Raw genomic sequence first — 20190 nt, 5'->3', positions numbered from 1 at the left:
GAGAAATGTCTATTCAGGTTTTTTGCTCATTTTAAAATTCAGGTTACTTGTTTAAAAAGGATACTTTGAAGCCAGGCATGGTGGCTCACACCTGTAATCTCAGCACTTTGGGAGGCTGAGGTGGGTGGATCACCCGAGGTTAGGAGTTCAAGACCAGCCTGGCCAACATGGGGAAACCCCATCTCTACTAAAAATACAAAAATTAGCCAGGTATGGTGCCTGTAATCCCAGCTACTCGGGAGGCTGAGGCAGGAGTATTGCTTGAACCCAGGAGGTGAAGGTTGCAGTGAGCTGAGATCTCACCACTGTACTCCAGCCTGGGTGACAGAGAGAAACTCCATCTTAAATAAATAAATGAAATATAGGCTGGGTGTGGTGGCTTATGCCTGTAATCCCAGCACTTTGGGAGACCAAGGTGGGCAGATTGCTTGAGCCCAGGAATTTGAGACCAGCCTGAGCAACATGGCAAAATCTCATCTCTACAAAAATTAAAAAAAAAAAAAAACTGGGCATGGTGGCATTTACCTGTAGTCAGCGCCAGCTACTCCAGAGGCTGAGGTGGGAGGATCACTTGAGCCTGCAAGGTAGAGGCTGCAGTGAATCATGATTGTGCCACTTCTCTCTGGCATGGGTGGCAGAGAGAGACTTTTTCTCAACAATAACAAAATATATAGGTAGGCTGGGTGATGTGGTGCATGCCTGTAATCCAAGCATTTTGGGAGGCCTAGGCAGGAGAATCGCATAAGCCCAGGAGTTCAAGACTAGCCTGGGCAACATAGTAAGACTTTACCTAAAAATACAAAAAAACTAGCTGAGTGTGGTGGGGTGTGCCTGTAGTCCCAGGTACTTGGGAGGCTGAGGTGGGAGGATTGTTTGAGCCTGGAAGATGGAGGATGAAGTGAGCTGTGATCATGCCACTGCACTCCAGCCTGGATGACAGAGTGAGACTGTCTCTTACCTAAAAATACAAAAAACTGGCAAAAATTCTTCTACAAAAAAAAAAAAAAAAAACCCACAACATTTACTTCTGTACACCCATAAGATTTGCATGACTTAAAAAGTCTGATGATACTTTTTTTTTTTTGAGACAGAGTCTTGCTCTGTTGCCCAGGCTGGAGTACAGTGGCATGATTTCTGCTCACTGCAACCTCTGCCTCCCAGGTGATTTAAGTGATTCTCCTGCCTCAGCCTCCTGAGTAGCTGGGATTACAGGCTCTCGCTGCCACACCCAGCTAATTTTTAATATTTTTGGTAGAGACAGGGTTTCACCACTTTGGCTGGGCTGGTCTCAAACTCCTGAACTCAAGTGATCCGCATGCCTTGGCCTCCTAAACTGCTGGGATTACAGGCATGAACCACCATGCTTGGCCCTGATGATATATTTCATTTTAAACTGTCATTCAGGAGTAAGGATAAAACAAGAATTTCAGAGAGGGAACCATAAGGAAGCTGGCGAGACTGTGGCAGAAACAGGAAATTGTGTACTCCGCTTGTTGGAATCTGAATCAGCTGACTATGTGGAGAGCACTTTGGTAATCCTCCTTAGATCTCGGCATACCTTGTAGTAGAGACATTTGTAAGTGCCTTCTCTAGAGAAACCTCTTCCTATGTTCGAAAGGGCATAAGTACCAAGATATTCATTGTGGCACTGTCTACCATTCTAAAGAAGTGGAAAAAACCCCACTCTGCCCTGGTAGGGGAACATGAAAGTGAGATGTGGAATTGCCATATCATCGAATACTCCAAAGCAGCAAAGCCAGAGGTACAAAACTCCATCTGCCAATGCATCTAAACATGAAAAACATGATGCAAGGAAAAAGCAAACGGCAACACGATATGCACAGCATTATCATAATTTATGTAAAGTGAAAGACACTGATGCTGTAATATATATCATTAATGAAAATATACACATATATCAAAGTATAGAAAAGTCAATTAGACCTTACAGCTGACTACTTAACAGAGTAACCAATACTACACATCAACAGCTGCACCGCTGTGGGGAGGGGAAGTGGTAGGAGGGATGAGCATCAGCTCTCTCTATAGTGATTTATTTCTAGTAGATAGAGAAAGAGCTCCAAAGCAAAGGGATTTCATGGGTTATTTCTGCATGGCCGGTAAGGGTGTCTGTTACATCATTATTTATCTGTGTATTTAAAAATTTTATAATTAAAATGTATTATCTCTGCATGAGTACTTTTTACTTTCCCTGGGAAGTAATCAGAAGAGTTGGAAAAGAAGTAACAAGGAAATAACTTTATAATTCTGCAGTTCAGTATAATTTGAAGTTTCATTCCTATCTGACTGTCACCCCCCACTCTACCACTGCTGGGGAGTGCCTGGGAGGAGGTGTGAGAGGCCCAGCCGAGCGCAGCAGGTGTTTACTCTGGTGCTCCTCTTGTTTCTCGTGCCCACAACACTGCACCTTGATGTCCTGCTCCATGGCAGTGCCGCCCCACCTTTGCTGCCGAAGCCCTACCCCTGGCTTGCGTGTCCTTCCATTGCACATCGTTGCTTCATATCGCAAGCAGTGCTGCACACATACTTAGGATGTCATGTGCATCTCACTGCCAGCATACAATAACACAATGAGTATTTTAAAAAGGATTGGGCTGGGTACGGTGGCTCACACCTGTAATCCCAGCACTCTGGGAGGCTGAGGCGGGCAGATCCCCTGAGGTCAGGAGTTTGAGAGCAGCCTGGCCAACATGGCAAAAACCCCCTCTCTACTAAAAATACAAAAATTAGCTGGCATGGTCGCATGCACCTGCCAGCTACTTGGGAGTAATCCCAGCTACTCAGGAGGCTGAGGCTGGAGAATCGCTTGAACTGGGGAGGCAGAAGTTGCAGTGATCCGAGATTATGCCACTGCACTCCAGCCTGGGCAACAGGGTGAGACTCCATCTCAAAACAAAAAAAAAAAAAGAAAAGAAAAATTAGCATTCCCTACCCCCAAACTCCCACACCCCCCGCCCAACAGTTGGGTCTACCTTCCTGGCCCCACATCTTAGTGTTGGATGGGGCCATGCTTGCTGACCATGTGTCACTTGCATACTTTCCCCAGCTTCAGTCTGCCAGGATAGGGTGACAGTACGGGACTCAGGACTCAGAGGGAGGAGGCCAGGAGAGGCAGGTGGGGGCAGTAATTGACCTACCTCTTTCAATAACTCTAAATTAGTTCTTGCTGCTTTCACTTATTTAGGTCGGCAGACTCCCTGAGACACTCAGACATGACTTCCTAAGCATCATTCGTGCTTCCATCCCAGCCCTGCCCAGCCATGTCTGACCCGGGCTCTAGATGGCACTGGCACCTAGGGTAATTTAGGGGTCAGGTTTCAGCGGGCTCTACCTGAGGTGGGCTCAGGTCACAGAGTACAGCCAGGAAGGAGAACCAAGCCTTCTAGGGGTGTATGGAGAGTTCCAGGAGGAAGAACTGCCTGGTTGGGCCTGCAGTTGGCCAGGTATTGGGGGAGGTAGGCTCCAGTGCTGTGGCCACCCTCAATGATGACGCTTCCCAGGTCGCAGCCTTTTCTACTCCCACCCTGCCCCTTGCAGCCCCTCTACTTACCCCACCTCCAGCCTCCCCTCGCTCTCCTCCGCTTCCAGGGAACCCTCAGGGGATCTAGCCCTCAAAATCCCTCCATCTGCATTCTTATGAGCATCCCACCCTGATGCTTTGATAGACATGGGCTGGCCTGGGCTCCGCCCCTCTTCATTCTTCTTCATTGTGGGGTGCCCTTTCCTCTCCTGTCATCAGCAACCTGCGCCTGGGAGACGTAAAGTCTGTCCTCTGTCCCGCCCTTAGAGCATTTCTCCTTGCCTTCCAGCAGTTCCCTCTCTGGTGTTGGGAGGACCATGGAGCCTCTCCCCCAGCTGTGCGTGCCCTCTCTGGCTGGCACCTTCTTCTCCCCTTCTCCCTCAGAAGTGGCCCCTCCGGACTCAGGTGCATCTTCTCTCTCCTCAGAGACCTGTTCCCACACCTCCTCCTTCCTTCCTCTCCCTCTCCTGGGGGCTTCCTCACCCTCCCAACAGGCCCAGGAGGCCCTAAAAAGAAACCAAACTAAACTTCCCTTGACTCTATAACTCCCTCCTGCTACTGTCTCCTCCCCTTCCTGTTTCTATGGACAGGTGTCTTCTAATCACAGTTGGTGCCTCTACTCTCCATTTTGGCTTTTATCTCCACCTACCATCCTGTATGCTAAGGTCATCAGGGGCCTCCCGGGGCCACAGGGAATCACCACATCTCAGCCCTTGACTTCTGCAGTCCCTTGCTCCGCCTCTTTCATTATTTCAAGCTCCAGGCTCTTCAGTTTGCTCCTGGATTCACTCCCACACCAGGGCAAGACGGTCTCAGTCTCCTTGCTCACTCCTCCTCAGCCTGGCCTCTAAAATTGTACCCGACCCTTCCCTGCCCCTGCTCAGCTGCTCAGCTGCTGCCCTTCTCTCTCCACCTGACCTCCCAAGACCTGAGGTTCTCAATCTTAGCTTTGCTCGAGAATCATTAGGGAGTTCTGCAAAATGCTGATGCCCAGACTGATCGAATTCAGGGGAGGGCCAGGGTTGCTGGTATTTTTCCAACACTCCCAGGTGATGTAAGTGCTCTGTGAGGGCTGAGAAGCCCAATCCAGGGTGGTGCCTCTACTCTCAAGGCACCAGCATCCTGTCCTACTCGGGTGTCTTCCAGTCTGACCCCTCCTCTGTGTGCCACCTGCCGGTGTGACAGCTCCATCTGGCCTGGGAAGCAAAAAAAAAAAAAAAAAGTTACTTAAAAATCCAATAAGCTTGTTAAGGAATCTGTGGCTGCACTCCAAGCTGGTCCCCACAGGCTCATGGTTCTTCCTAATCAAGTAGTAAATCCTTTATAACATCGTGAGTGTCTCACTGCAATCATATGTCCTAGACGTTAGAATTGTCACTTTACAGATGAAGAAACAGACAGAAACTTGACCAAGGCCATGCAGGTAGCAGGAGGTGGAGCTGGGATTACAAACCCAGACAGTTTTGGTTCAATAGGGTCATAGCCACAGTGCCAGCTTCAGCCAGGCCTGCTGCCTCCTCAGTGGACAGCAGCCGGCAGGGTTGGCTCCTTGGGCTGGGCACACAGGGCCACAGGGCCAGGCAGGCAGTGGATGGACTGCCATGGCCACATGCATGTGACAATCTCATTTGCTGCTGCCTTTATGTTCCCATTCTTAAATACCTCTCCCCAGAATCAAGGCTGGCTGCAACATTTATCCAGGCCCAAACCCAGCATAGACAGAGTCCAGCCCCACCAGGCATGGCAGCATTTTTTGTGATCTGGAGAAAGATCCTCTACAGGCAACTTCGCTGGAAATTCCCTGGTAAGTGGTTTCTTCCAGTGGCTTAAGTATTGGAACAGATTTGCTGTAATCTCATGAGTGTCAAAGGTTTAATGGCGCCAAACTGCCTTCTGGAATGACCTCTCCCCCTTCCTGAAGTGGCAGTTCTTCTCTGCAGCTGCTTAAGGCAGAACCCTGAGGTCTGTTTTGGCTGCTCTTTCTTTATTACCCCCACGTGCAATTAACTCATCCCCAGGTCCCATCGATTCTAACTCCAAAAATATATTTATCCCTCTCTACACTTGCCCCCACTCCCCTGGTCCAGGCCAATTCTGGCCCTGTCCGACTCATGATTTTCACTTCCCTTTCCCTTCTACCCAAGTAGGAGGTGTTTGCAAGACAAGTTTGATCCTGCTTCTCTGGTGACGAACAATTAAAAGGATCACTGCCACTTTGGGGAAAAGCCCAAAACCTCATTGGGGCCTTGAGCCCCTCCTCCCCCCAGCAGCCCTCCTGGCGAGTCCAATCACATTGGCCTTCTGTCTGCTCCTCCAAAGAACGCCCCCCCTCCCCCCCAGCTTCACACGCCCCAGGCCCAGACACCTCCTAGCTCTTTGCCTGTATATTAACCCATTCTTCAGCTTGCCCCCAAGGTCCCTCCACCCTGATCACGCAGATCCTCCCAGACGCCTCGCCAGGCGTCCCGGGCGCTGTCAGCCTAGTGGGCCGCAGTGGTGGGTCAGATCAGGAAGGGGCGCGAGGCCAGGGTGGGAGGCGGCCTCAGGCCCGGGCCCGGCAGCTCCGCAGCCGCCAGCACCCAGTTGGCTCTGTCGCCCCCCGGCGGCAGCGGTGACCCCGGCGCTCTGTCTCTCCAGCGGGCCCGGCGAGGCCCTGCGCTCCCCGGACCTGGGAGAAGGGGCCCAGCGGCTCTCCCCGAGCCCTGCGGGGCCGGCGTTCCTCGGGGACTGAGAGAATCCTAACGGCCAGACCAGAGAGCTCCCGATCCGGGGGCGGAACGGGGCGGGGCTTCCCAGCACTGGCCCCGCCCACCGGGCCCCGCCCCTTCTCATTTCCTGGTTTTACCGGCTGGTTCTTCTCAGGATCGCGGCCAGAGAGGCCTGGTGCAGGTTCTCCTCCGCTTTACTATGCAGCGTGTGCAAGTCGCCCTCATTCCTTTAATTAACGTCGACTGACCCCCTTCCACGTGCCAGGCACCATTATAGGTACTGAGTATACCGCCTGGAGCTTAGAGTGTAGTGTGGGGAGATTGGTAACAATAAAATAGGTTTTTATTTTGTTTTAAGACGGGTCTCGCTCTGATGCCCAGACTGGAGTGCCGTGGTGCAATTTTAGCTCGCTGCAACCTCTGCTTCCGGGGTTCAAGCGATTCTCCTGCTTTAGCCTCTTGAGTAGCTGGGATTGCAGGCGTGAGCCACCACTCCTGGCTACTTTTTTGTATTTTTGGTAGACAGGGCCAGGCTGGTCTCAAACTCCTGACCTCAAGTGATCCACCCGCCTCAGCCTCCTAAAGTTTTGGGATTACAGGCGTGACCCACCGTGCCCCGCCACAAGTAGGTTTTAAAAAAGCATAGACTGTTAGGTGGTCATACTCCTTAGGGGAAAACACATAGCAGGAAAGAGGACCTGCAGTTTTAAGTAGGGTGGTCTGGGAGGCTTTCCTGAGAAGGGCAAGCGAGTGAAAACTTGAAATCAGGTATCTGTCTGGGGGAGAAGCTTGCCAGGTAGAGCAACCGGTAGGTGCAAAGGTGTGTTCAAGAGGCACAAATATGTAGGCCACTGTGCTGAGGCAGAGGTGAGAGGCTGAGGGATGAGGATAGAGAATAAACCCTACTATGGAGGGAGCTTTTCCCCTAAGGGAGGTGGGAGGCCAAAGGTTCTCAGCAGAGGAGAGACAGAACACGACACGCTGTGTAGCTGAGTCAGTCTGGCTGCTGTTGCTGCGAACATTCTGTGAGGGCACCTGATCCCGGGACCAATTAGGAGCTCTTGCAATGAGGCAGGAGGCCTCAGTGGTGGTCTCGACAGAGCGAGAAGGGGCTGGATTCTGGATCTTTATCGAAGCCAAAGCAGACAGGATTTGCTACTGGCTTGGCTGTGGGAGTGGCTTGGGGGTGGGAGGAGGAAAACAGAAAGTCAGGGATGACTCTCAGGTTTTTTGCCTGAACTTCAGAAAGGATGGAAGTTGCCGGGATCGAGAAGGCTGTAGGAGAAGCCGGTTTGGGGGTGGAAAAATGTGGAGCTCATTTTTGGCTACCTCTCGTTGAAGATGAATATTCCGACTTTAAGTGGAGATGCTAGTTAGATGCTGGCTGTGTCAGTGAGGCAGGACTTCACAGGGGGAGAGTTGGGGGTGGTGGGCTGGAAATCAAGATTTGGGAGTCATAAACGTAGAGATGGCATTTTAAAGCATTGGAACTGGATGAGATCATCCAGAGAGTGACCGAGGAAAGGTGGGTAGGGGAGATAGGAGAAGGAGGGACTGAGGAGATTGAGCTGGAGCAGCCAGGAAGGCTGGAGAAAAACCAGGAGGGCAGGAGAAGGCCCCTCCAGCCAGGTGAAGAGAGTGTTTAAGAGGGGGCTCCTCACCTGTCCCAAATGCTGCTGACAGGTCAAGAGGAGGAATGAGAGGTGACCACTGGATGTGACACCATGAGGTCATTAGTGATCTTGATAGAGCAGTGTGGGTGAATGGTGGGAGGAACACTTAATTGGAGTGAGTTCAAGAGAGAATGAGAAGAGAACAGCTGGAGACAATGAGTCTAGACAAGCCTTCCCACAGCGTAGGCTTTGAAGGGAAGATGGGGAGCATCTGGAGGGAGATGTGAGTGCAGGTCCTGCAGAGGCAGGCTCACTGACACAGGAGGGGGAGGCCTGGCAGAACAAGGTCTAGTGTTAGTTGTCAGGGGTGCTTTACCCACAGCAATGGGCAGGACGGCGCAAATTATGTGCATGTCGCTGCAGCTAGGTGAAGCTTGTGGACGTTCTCCTTTTTTCCCTTACATTAACAATATTTACTGAAAAGCGCACAAAACACAAATATACCATTTTGCGACTAAAGTAGGTACTACATAACCATCACCCAAGTTAAAAAAAAATTAAGGGTATTAACACCTCAAACATCTTCCCAGTGCTCCTCTGCAATCATAATCCTTTCCTTCTACACTAGATATAACCACCGTTCTGGCTACGTTGATAATATTTTATTTTACTTTTATTTTTGAGACAGAGTCTTGCTCTGTTTCCCAGGCTGGACTGCAGTAGCACCATCTTGGCTCACTGCAACCTGCGCCTCCTGGGTTCAAGTGATTCTCCTGCTTCAGCCTCCAAAGTAGCTGGGATTACAGATGTGTGCCACTGTGTCTGGCTTATTTTTTGTGTTAATATTTTTAGTAGAGAGGGGGTTTCACCATGTTGCCCAGGCTGGTCTCAAACTCCTGGCCTCAAGTGATCCTCCCATCTCGGCCTCCCAAAATGCTGAGATTACAGGGATGTGCCACCATGCCCAGCTGACACTGATAATATTTTAAAAATTAGTTTTTTACTATCTCAGTGTATTTCTAAATTGTACTGGTTGTTATTTAACTTCATTTGAATAGAAGGCCACTACATATGTTTTTTTTTTGTTGTTGTTCTGGTATGGTGTTGTCTTTTATTCAGTGTCATGTTTGTAAATAGTATTCATGTTTTCTATAGTTTTAGCTTGTTCATTTTCTTTTTTTTTTGTTTCAAATAGCTTTATTTCCATTTGGTCCAAGGCTTGTTAGGGTAGTTAGAAAGCTGCCTAGTGGCTGGAGGGAGAGGCTTAGGCAGAAGCCCTGTTATTTTGCAAGGGCCCTTTAGAAGTCACTGGGCTCAGTAGGCTCTTAGCCGTGCTTGAGAGTGAGCCTTTGGAAGAGATACTCGCCCAGCCCAGCCTGTGGGCCGGCCAGCCTGCAGAGCTTGATCAGGTGGTCATTCATCTTCTTGATGATTTTCACTTCTTCATCTAGGAAGTGACTCTCCAGGAAGTCACACAGATGGGAGTCCATGGGGGCAGAACCCAGGGCATGAAGATCCAAAAGGGCCTGGTTCAGATTTTTCTCCAGGGCCATGGCGGCTTCCATAGCGTCCAGGATTTTACCCTACTCATCTTGAGCTGGCTTCTTGATGTCCTGGAGGAGAGTGCGGCCACCACGCTGGTTTTGCATCTTCAGGAGACGCTCGTAGCCCTTGCGCTTCTACTCGGCCAATTCGCGGAAGAAGCGGCCCACGCCTTCCAGAGCCACATCATCATGGTCGAAATAGCCCAGAGAGAGGTAGGTGTAGGAGGCCTGCAGGTACACATTGACTAGGCGGCTGACGGCTGCCTCCACCTCAGTGGAATAATTCTGATGAATCTGGAAGCGCATGGTTGGTCGGCAAAAAGCTAACCACAAAAATGGTATTAGCAGGTCCCCAGAAGCAGGAGATGGCGAGAAGATGGTCCTGGAGGTTGCAAGTGGATGGGAAATCAGAGGGCTGTCAGAGGCTGGAAGAAAGTCCCCGGGATCTGTTCCTTCCAAACACTGTTGAAGCAAGAGACAGATCTGAGGGACTGCCGAACTGCCAGCTTCTTCATTTTCACGGCTGCATAGGCCTCCATTGTAGAAACATATAGCAATGATCTACTTACTTATTCCACTAAGATGGAAGTTTGGGTTGTTTGCAGATTCCGCCTTTCATAAATAGTGCTCCTGTGAACATTGGTAGGTCTGTCTCGTGTGCTCTTGTCCAGGAGACTCCCTAGGGTAGAGTGGGTCAGAGGGCATGTGTATCAGCAGGTGGAATAGGTGATGCCAAATTCTTTCCAAAGTGGATACGTGATTTTACACTCCATATTCTGAGGGATGTGTAATGGCATCTCATTCTAGTTTTAAATTGTATCTCTCTAATCACAAATGATTTTTTTCTTTTGAAAAGTGCCTGTTCAAACGCTTTGTTCATTTTTCTATTAAGTTGTTATTCTGGTTATGTACTCCTACATCACCAACCACTCCAAAATTTTGTGTCCGGAAAAAGCAGCACTAATTTCTTTTGCTCATGGGTCTTCAAGTTGAGCAGGATTTGTCCTCAGCTGTGATGACTCAATGGCTGGGGGCAAGGCTAGCTGGGGAATGGCTTCTTCACAGCAGGACAGTGTCAGATGGACTCCAGAACAAGCATTGCAAGCATTGGATGGAAGTGCAGGGCCTCTTCTGACCTAGTGTTGAATGTCTCAGATGTGTTTTTTCAGTCAAGCAAGTCAGTAAGGCCAGCCTAGATTCAAGGAAAGGGGAATTTGATTCCACCTTTCAATGAGAAGAAGAGCAAAGAATTTGTAGTCAACTTTCATCTCCCTTGATGGTGTAGCTTCTTTCATATTGATTTGTAGTTCTTTATATAGTCCCTCTATTTAGAATTCTTTATTTTGGAAATATCTTCTCCTATCATGGCTTTGTTTTTACTCTCTTTATAGCTTTTCCCCCACTTTGTAGCTAATACTTTTTAAGTTTTGTTTAAATTTTCCCCTCCCTCAAGGTCCTAAGAGCTTTGTAACTTTCTAATTATTTAAAGCTTTCAGACTTTGTCTTTTCTGTTTAGGTCATTAGCCAACCTGGAATTTACTTTAGAGTGTGGTGTGAAGTAGGGATCCAATTTAACTTTTTCTTCGTATGGACATCTAAGTGTCATTTATTCAGAAGAATGTCCTTTCCTGTCTGCTCTGCAGTGCCACTTTGGCCAGATAGCAAATGTTTGTGTATGCAAGAGTCCTTTCTGGGCTTTCTATTCTATTCCATTCTAATCTCCTATCTTTGAGTCAATACCACACTGTCTGAATTTCTGTTTATAATAGGTCTTCACATCTAGCAGAATAAGTTCTCCCAGCTTGTTTTTCCTTAAAAGTGTCTTGGCTATCTTGGTTTTTAATACTTCCCAATACATTTTAGACTCACTTGACAAGTTCCGCAAAACATCTTTTGAATTTTTGATTGAAATTGACATCAATGGCCGGGGGTGGTGGATCACGTCTGTAATCCCAGCACTTTGGGAAGCCGAGGCAGGTGGATTACCTGAGGTCAGGAGTTTGAGACCAGTCTGACCAATATGGTGAAACCCCATCTTATATTAAAAAAAAAAAAGAAATTGACTCCATATCACATTTGTTCCTCCAATATTTATTCATAGTATATCCCCTCATCTATGTAGGTGTTCTTAAAGCTTCTCTCTGCACCCTTTTTTGTTCCATAGAACTCATAGGTTTTCATATATTTTTCCTCCTTCAATCCATTACAATGTGGTGAATATCATTGATTTATATATATATATATAAATTTATATATATATAAATATATATATAAATATATATATATAAATATATATATATAAATATATATATAAATATATATATATATATATTTTATTGTGTTTTAGGTTTTGGGGTACATGTGAAGAACATGCAAGATTGTTGCATAGGTACATACATGGCAATGTGGTTTGCTGCCTTCCTCCCCATCACCTATATCTGGCATTTCTCCCCATGTTATCCCTCCCCAACTCCCCACCCCTGCTGTCCCTCCCCTAGTTCCCCCTGACAGAACTCTGTGTGTGATGCTCCCCTCCCTGTGTCCATGTGTTCTCATTGTTCAACACCCGCCTATGAGTGAGAACATGCAGTGTTTGATTTTCTGCTCTTGTGTCAGTTTGCTGAGAATGATGGTTTCCAGGTTCATTCATGCCCCTACAAAGGACACGAACTCATCGTTTTTTATGGCTGCATAATATTCCATGGTGTATATGTGCCACATTTTCCCTGTCCAGTCTATCATTGATGGGCATTTGGGTTGGTTCCAAGTCTTTGCTATTGTAAACAGTGCTGCAATGAACATTCATGTGCATGTGTCCTTATAATAGAACGATTTATAATCCTTTGGATATATATACAGTAATGGGATTGCTGGGTCAAATGGAATTTCTATGTCTAGGTCCTTGAGGAATCACCACACTGTCTTCCACAATGGTTGAACTAATTTACACTCCCACCAACAGTGTAAAAGTGTTCCTATTTCTTCACATCCTCTCCAGCATGATCGCCATTCTAACTGGTGTGAGATGGTACCTCAATGTGGTTTTGATTTGCATTTCTCTGATGACCAGTGATGATGAGCACTTTTTCATATGTTTGTTGGCCTCATATATGTCTTCTTTTGTAAAATGTCTGTTCATATCCTTCGCCCACTTTTGAATGGGCTTGTTTGTTTTTTTCTTATAAATCTGTTTTAGTTCTTTGTAGATTCTGGATATTAGCCCTTTGTCAGATGGGTATATTGCAAAATTTTTTCCCATACTGTTGGTTGCCGATTCACTCTAATGATTGTTTCTTTTGCTGTGCAGAAGCTCTGGAGTTTAATTAGGTCCCATTTGTCTATTTTGGCTTTTGTTGACAATGCTTTTGGTGTTTTAGTCATGAAGTCCTTGCCTGTGCCTATGTCCTGAATGGTTTTGCCTAGGTTCTTCTAGGGTTTTTATGGTGTTAGGTCTTATGTTTAACCCTTTAATCCATCTGGAGTTAATTTTAGTGTAAGGTGTCAGCAAGGGTTCCAGGTTCTGCTTTCTGCACATGGCTAGCCAGTTTTCCCAACACTATTTATTAAACAGGGAATCCTTTCCCCATTGCTTGTTTTTGTGAGGTTTGTTAAAGATCGCATGGTTGTAGATGTGTGGCATTACCTCCGAGGCCTCTGTTCTGTTCCATTGCTCTGTATCTCTGTTTTGGTACCAGTACCATGCTGTTTTGATTATTATAGTCTTGTAGTATAGTTTGAAGTCCTGTAGTTTGATGGCTCCCGCTTTTTTTTTTTTTTTTTTAATTTAGAATTGACTTGGCTATGTGGGCTGTCTTTTGGTTCCATATGAAGTTTAAGGTGGTTTTTTCCAGTTCTGTGAAGAAGGTCATTGGTGGCTTGATGGGGATAGCGTTGAATCTGTAAATTACTTCGGGCAGTATGGCCATTTTCATGGTATTGATTCTTCCTAACCATGAACATGGAATGTTTCGCCATCTGTTTGTGTCCTCTTATTTCATTGAGCAGTGGTTTATAGTTCTCCTGGAAGAGGTCCTTTATATCCTTTGTTAGTTGTATTCCCAGGTATTTTATTCTCTTTGTAGCAATTGTGAATGGCAGTTCGTTCTTGTTGTGGCTCTCTTTAAGTCTGTTATTGGTGTATAGGAATGCTTGTAATTTTTGCACATTGATTTTGTATCCTGAGACTTTGCTGAACTTGCTTTTCAGTTTGAGGAGATTTTGGACTGAGACGATGGGGTCTTCTAGATATACAATCATGTCGTCTGCAAATAGAGACAATTTGACTTCCTCCTTTCCTAATGAATATGCTTTATTTCTTTTTCTTGCCTGATTGCTCTGGCTAGAACTTCCAATACTATATTGAGTAGGAGTGGTGAGAGAGGGCATCCTTGTCTAGTGCCAGATTTCAAAGGGAATGCTTCCAGTTTTTGCCCATTCAGTATGATATTGGCTGTGGGTTTGTCATAAATAGCTTTTATTATTTTGAGATACATTCTGTCAATACCAAGTTTATTGAGGGTTTTTAGCATAAAGTGCTGTTGAATTTTGTCAAAGGCCTTCTCTGCATCTGTTGAGATAATCATGTGGTTTTTGTGTTTGGTTCTGTTTATGTGGTGGATTACATTTATAGACTTGCGTATGTTGAACCAGTCTTGCATTCCCAGGATGAAGCCTACTTGATTGTGATGGATAAGCTTTTTGGTGTGCTGTTGCAATTGGTTTGCCAGGATTTTATTGAAGATTTTTGCATCTATGTTCATCATGGATATTGGCCTGAAGTTTTTTTTTCTTGTTGAGTCTCTGCCAGGTTTTGGTATCAGGATGATGTTGGTCTCATAAAATGATTTGGGAAGGATTCCCTCTTTTTGGATTGTTTGGAATAGTTTCAGAAGGAGTGGTACCAGCTCCTCTTTTTATGTCTGATAGAATTCGGCTGTGAACCCATGTGGACCTGGGCTTTTTTTGGTGGGTAGGCTATTAATTGCTGCCTCAACTTCAGCTCTTGTTATTGGTCTATTCAGGGTTTCAACTTCTTCCTGGTTTAGGCTTGCGAGGATACAAATGTCCAGGAATTTATCCATTTCTTACAGGTTTATTGGTTTATATGCATATAGTTGTTTGTAGTAATCTCTGATGGTGGTTTGTATTTCTGTGGAATCTGTGGTGATATCCCCTTTATCATTTTTTATTGCATCTATTAGATTCTTCTCTCTTTTCTTTTTTATTAATCTGGCTAGTGGTCTATTTTGTTGATCTTTTCGAAAAACCAGCTCCTGGATTTATTGATTTTTTGAAGGGTTTTTTGTGTCTCTATCTCCTTCAGTTCTGCTCTGATCTTAGTTATTTCATGTCTTCTGCTAGGTTTTGAGTTTTTTTGATCTCGCTCCTCTAGCTCTTTCAATTTTGACGATAGGGTGTCGATTTTAGATCTTTCCTTGCTTCTCATGTGGGCATTTATTGCTATATATTTTCCTCTAGACACTGCTTTAAATGTGTCCTAGAGATTCTGGTATATTGTGTCTTCATTCTCGTTGGTTTTGAAGAACATCTTTATTTCTGCCTTCATTTCATTGTTTATCCAGTCAGTATTCAAGAGCCAGTTGTTCAGTTTCCATGAAGCTGTGTGGTTCTGAGTTAGATTTTGAATTCTGAGTTCTAACTTGATTGCACTGTAGTCTGAGAGACTGTTTGTTGTGATTTCCATTCTTTTGCATTTGCTGAGGAGTGATTTACTTCCAATTATGTGGTCAATTTTAGAGTAGGTATGATGTGGTGCTGAGAAGAATGTATATTCTGTGGAATTGGGGTGGAGAGTTCTGTAAATGTCTGTTAGGTTTGCTTGGTCCAGGCCTAAGTTTAAGTCCTGGATAACCTTGTTAATTTTCTGTCTTGTTGATCTGTCCAATATTGACAGTGGAGTGTTAAAGTCTCCCACTATTATTATGTGGGAGTCTAAGTCTCTTTGTAGGTTGTTAAGAAGTTGCTTTATGTATCTGGGTGCTCCTGTATTGGGTGCATATATATTTAGGATCATTAGCTCTTCTTGTTGCGTTGATCCTTTTACCATTATGTAAAATCCTTCTTGGTCTCTTTTGATTTTTGTTGGTCTAAAGTCTATTTTATCAGAGACTAGGATTGCAACTCCTGCTTTTTTTTGCTCTCCATTTGCTTGTTAAATCTTCCTCCATCCCTTTATTTTGAGCCTACATGTATCCTTGTATGTGAGATGGGTGTCCTGGATACAGCACACCAATGGGTTTTGGCTTTTTATCCAATTTGCCAGTCTGTGTCTTTTTATTGGGGCATTTAGGCCATTTACATTTAGGGTTAATATTGTTATGTGTGAATTTGATCCTGACATTTTGATGCTAGCTGGCTGTTTTGCCCATTAGTTGACACAGTTTCTTCATTGTGTTGATGCTCTTTATCATTTGGTACGTTTTTGGAGTGGCTGGTATTGGTTGTTCCTTTCTATGTTTGGTGCTTCTTTCAGGAGCTCTTGTAAAGCAGGCCTGGTGGTGATGAAATCTCTTAATAATTACTTGTTCGTAAAGGATTTTATTTCTCCTTTGCTTATGAAACTTTGGCTGGATATGAAATTATGGGTTGAAAGTTCTTTTCTTTAAGGATGTTGTATATTGGCCCCCACTCTCTTCTGGCTTGTAGGGTTTCTGCTGAGAGATCCACTGTGAGCCTGATAGGCTTCCCCTTGTAGCTGACCCTACCTTTCTCTCTGGCTGCCCTTAGCATTTTCTCCTTCATTTCAATCCTGGTGAATCTGACAATTATGTGCCTTGGCGTTGCTCTTCTTGAGGAATATATTTGTGGTGTTCTCTGTATTTCCTGGACTTGAATATTGGCCTGCCTTGCTAGGTTGGGGAGGTTTTCCTGGATAATATCCTGAAGAATGTTTTCCAGCTTGGATTCATTCTCTCCGTCACATCAAACGTAGATTAGGTCTTTTCACATAATCCCATATTTCTTGGATGCTTTGTTTCTTTTTACTCTTTTTTCTCTATTCTTGGCTTCTCGTTTTATTTCATTGAGTTGATCTTTGACCTCTGATATTCTTTCTTCTGCTTGGTCAATTTGACTATTGAAACTTGTGTATGCTTCACGAAGTTCTCATGTTGTGTTTTTCAGCTCCATCAATTCATTTATGTTCCTCTCTAAGCTATTTACTCTCGTTAGCATTTCATCAAACCTTTTTTCAAGGTTCTTAGTTTCTTTGCATTGGGTTAGAACATGTCCTTTTAGCTCAGAGAAGTTCTTATTACCCACCTTCTGAAGCCTGTTTCTGTCAATTCATCAGACTCATTTTCCATCCAGCCTTGTTCCCTTGCTGGTGAGGAGTTGCGATCCCTTGGAGGAGAAGAGGTGTTCTGGTTTAGGGTGTTTTCATCCTTTCTGCACTGGTTTCTTCCCATCTTTGTGGATTTATTTACCTGTGGTCTTTGTAGTTGGTGATTTTCAGATGGGGTCTCTGAGTGGGCATCCAGTTTGTTGATGGTGAAGTTATTTCTTTCTGTTTCTTAGTTTTCCTTCTAACAGTCTGGTCTCTCTGCTGTAGGACTGCTGGAGGTCCACTCCAGACCCTGCTTGCCTGGGGCTCACCTGGAGTGGCTGCAGAACAGTAAGGGTTGTTGCCAGTTTCTTCTTTTGCTATCTTTGTCCCAGAAGGCTACCTGCCATATGTCAGTCTGAGCTCTCCTTTATGAGGAGACTCTTTGGATATACAGGGGTCGGGGAGCTGCTTGAGGAGACAGTCTGTCCTTTATAGGAGCTCAAGTGCTGAGCTGTGAGCTCTGTTGTTCCATTCAGAGCTGCTGGGCAGGTAGTTTAAGTCTGCTGCAGCAGAATTCATAACAGCATTTTTTTCCCCCAGGTGCTCTGTCCTGGGAAGGTAGGGCTTTATTTATAAGTTACTGTCATGCTGCTGCCTTTTTTTCAGGGATGCCTTGCCCAGCGAGGAGGCAGCCTAGTCACTGTCTGTCAGCAGAGGCATTGCTGAGCTGCTATGGGTTCTGCCCAGCTGCCGTGTGAACTTCCCTGCAGTCCTGTTTATAGGGGTATAGTTATAACTGCCTCAGCAATGGCGGGCCGCCTCTGTAATGGCAGACTCTCTCTGTAATGGCAGGCTGCCTTGGCAATGGCAGACTGCCTCGGCAATGGCAGACTGCCTTGGCAATGGCAGACCGCCTAGGCAATGGCAGACTACCTCGTTAGTGGTGGACTGTCTTGGTAATGGCAGATGCCCCTCCCCCACACAGCTGGACCATCCCAGGTTTAGCTGTGCTTGCTGTGAAACTCTCAATCCAGAGTGTTTTGGATTGCTGGTCTTTGTTGGGGTGGGACTGGCCGTGCCTGATCACCTGGCTCCCTGCATCAGACCCCTTTTTTTTTCACTTGAACAGGAGACTCTGTCTCCCAGGCGTTCCAGTCACCAGTTGAAAAGGCGCCCAGATTTGTGTGAGATTTTGTGTGGAGACCTGCTGCGCTGGCTGAAACAGCCATGCTGGAGGTGATTTTCTGTCCGGGAATCTCCTGGCCTGGCTCCCTGTTTCAGTCCCCTTTTTATCAGTTGAATGGGCGACTCTGTCTCCCAAGCATTCCAGTTGCCTGTTGAAAAGGTGCCCAGATTTGTGTGAGATTTTGTGTGCAGACCTGCTGCACCGGCTGAAACAGCCGTGCTGGAGACTCACAGCACTTTTTCACCCAGGAATCTCCTGGCCTGGCTTCCTATTTCAGTCTGCTTTTTATCAGTTGAACAGGTGACTCTGTCTCCCAGGCGCTCCAGTTGCCAGCTGAAATGGCGCCTGGACCTGTGTGAGTATTTTTTTTGTGTGGAGAGCGCAACGGCTGAAACAGCCCACTGGAAACCCATGATGCCTCTCCGCCCAGGAATCTTCTGGTCTGTGGGCAATAAAAATCTTCCTGGAAATGTGGCAACCACTCACCCTTCATGCTTTCGCTGGAAGCTGCGATCCAGAGCTGCTCTTACTCAACCCTCTTGGATTCAGACCCGAGCATCATTGATATTTTTAAAATGTTAAGCCAATTTCCATTACTAGAATACATAAAATTTGGTCATGATGGGTTATATATTTATAATATATATTTTAATATATTTATATTTTTTAAATATATTTTTTGATTTGGTTGGCTAGTGTTTGATTTAGAGTTTTTGCATTTATTTTCATCAAAGTGAGTGGCTTGTGATTTTCATTTCCTTAGTGTCTTTGTCCAGTTTTAGTGTTAAGGTTCTGCTGGCATCAAAAAACAAGTTGGGATGATTTCTCTTTTTCTGAACTAGGGAAAAGTTTGTGTAACCATGACATTGTTTCTTCCCTAAATGTTTGTTAGAATTCACCAGTGAAGCCTTCTTGGTTTCAAGGATTTACATTTCTTTAAAAATTATAAGACTGCCAAGTTTTCCATTTCCTCTGGTATAAATTTTGGTGAATTGTATTTTAGAAACAAATTTATCCATTTCATTTGAATTTTCAAATATATGTTCATACTATTTTCTTATTTTTCGATGTCTGTAGGATTCTTGGTTAACTTCTCTTGCTTAGTTATTATTCATTGTTTCTCTTTCTCTTTTTCTCTCTCCCATTTTGGTCAGTCTTGCCAGGATTTTTAAACTTTCTTAATAGTTTCAAATAAATGAATTTTGACTTTCAAATTTTATTTTGATTTCTCTATTGCATGTATTTTGTTTGTTTCATATTTTATTTATACTCTCAACTTTTTTATTCTACCGGTTTTGGGTTATTCTACATTTCTTTTTCTAATGTCTGAAATGGACACCTTTTCATTAATTTTCTGCCTTTCTTCCTTCAAGACTAAATCTTCTAAGTACATAAACGGCTACTGAGAGAGAAGCACAAGTTTTGATATATGTTATTTTTGTTATTCTTCTGTTGTAAATATTTTCTAATTTTCATTTTTTTTATTTTTATATACCAAGTTGTTTAGGAATGTATTTCCTAGTTTTATTTTTAATATTAATTACTAAGTTAATTACATGCTTGTCAGAAATCATGTTAAATTTCAATTCAACATAATCTTTTTTTTTTTTTTTTGAGATGGAATCATGCTCTTGTCCAGGCTGGAGTGCAGTGGCATGATCTTGGCTCACTGCAACCTCCGCCTCCTGGATTCAAGTGATTCTTCTGCCTCAGCCTCCCAAGTAGCTGGGATTACAGGCACGCACCACCATACTGGGTTAATTTTTGTATTTGTAGTAGAGATAGGGTTTCGCCATGTTGGCCAGGCTGGTCTTGAACTCCTGATCTCAGGTGATCTGCCTGTCTCAGCCTCCCAAAGTCCTGGGATTAAAAGCGTGAGCCACCGTGCCTGGCCTAGACGTTATCTTTTTGTAAATGTTCATGTATGCTTGAAAAGAAACTGTAGTCTGCTCTTGTTTAGTGCAGCATTCTATATGTGTCCACTAGATCAAATATGTTAATAGTATCGTACAGATGGTTTCTTTCTTCCCTGAACTGTGATGGCTTTTTACTGCTTTTTCTGTCTGTACTGAGAGACTTGTGCTAAATGCTCTCACTATGATGTTGGATTTGTCTTTCTTTTTGTAGATATATAATTTTGGGCTTTATATATTTTGCAACTATGTTGTTAAGTGCATACAAATATAAAATTTTTATGTCTCCCTTGTAAATGGAATCTTTTATCATCACATAATAGTCCACTTTATCTCTAATAATACTTTTTGCTTTAAAATCTATTTTGTCTGATATTACTATAGCCACAGTAGCTCTTTA

At 44.8% G+C, this 20190-nt stretch overlaps 1 pseudogene across 1 annotated transcript; it reads right to left on the bottom strand.

Moving 5' to 3' along the window:
- Positions 1-9036: 9036 nt before the first annotated feature.
- On the bottom strand, positions 9037-9727 carry LOC116542163 (annotated as a pseudogene). The gene has a single exon (XR_004265100.1). The product of XR_004265100.1 is annotated as a ferritin light chain pseudogene (transcript).
- Between the last annotated feature and the right edge of the window lie 10463 nt (positions 9728-20190).

The sequence above is a fragment of the Sapajus apella genome, unplaced genomic scaffold (assembly GCF_009761245.1).
Source record: "Sapajus apella isolate SASKATOON/1434 unplaced genomic scaffold, GSC_monkey_1.0 scaffold163, whole genome shotgun sequence".
NCBI lineage: Eukaryota > Metazoa > Chordata > Mammalia > Primates > Cebidae > Sapajus > Sapajus apella.
Note: the sequence above shows the minus strand (reverse complement) of the source record. Positions and strands in the feature narration are given on the sequence as shown.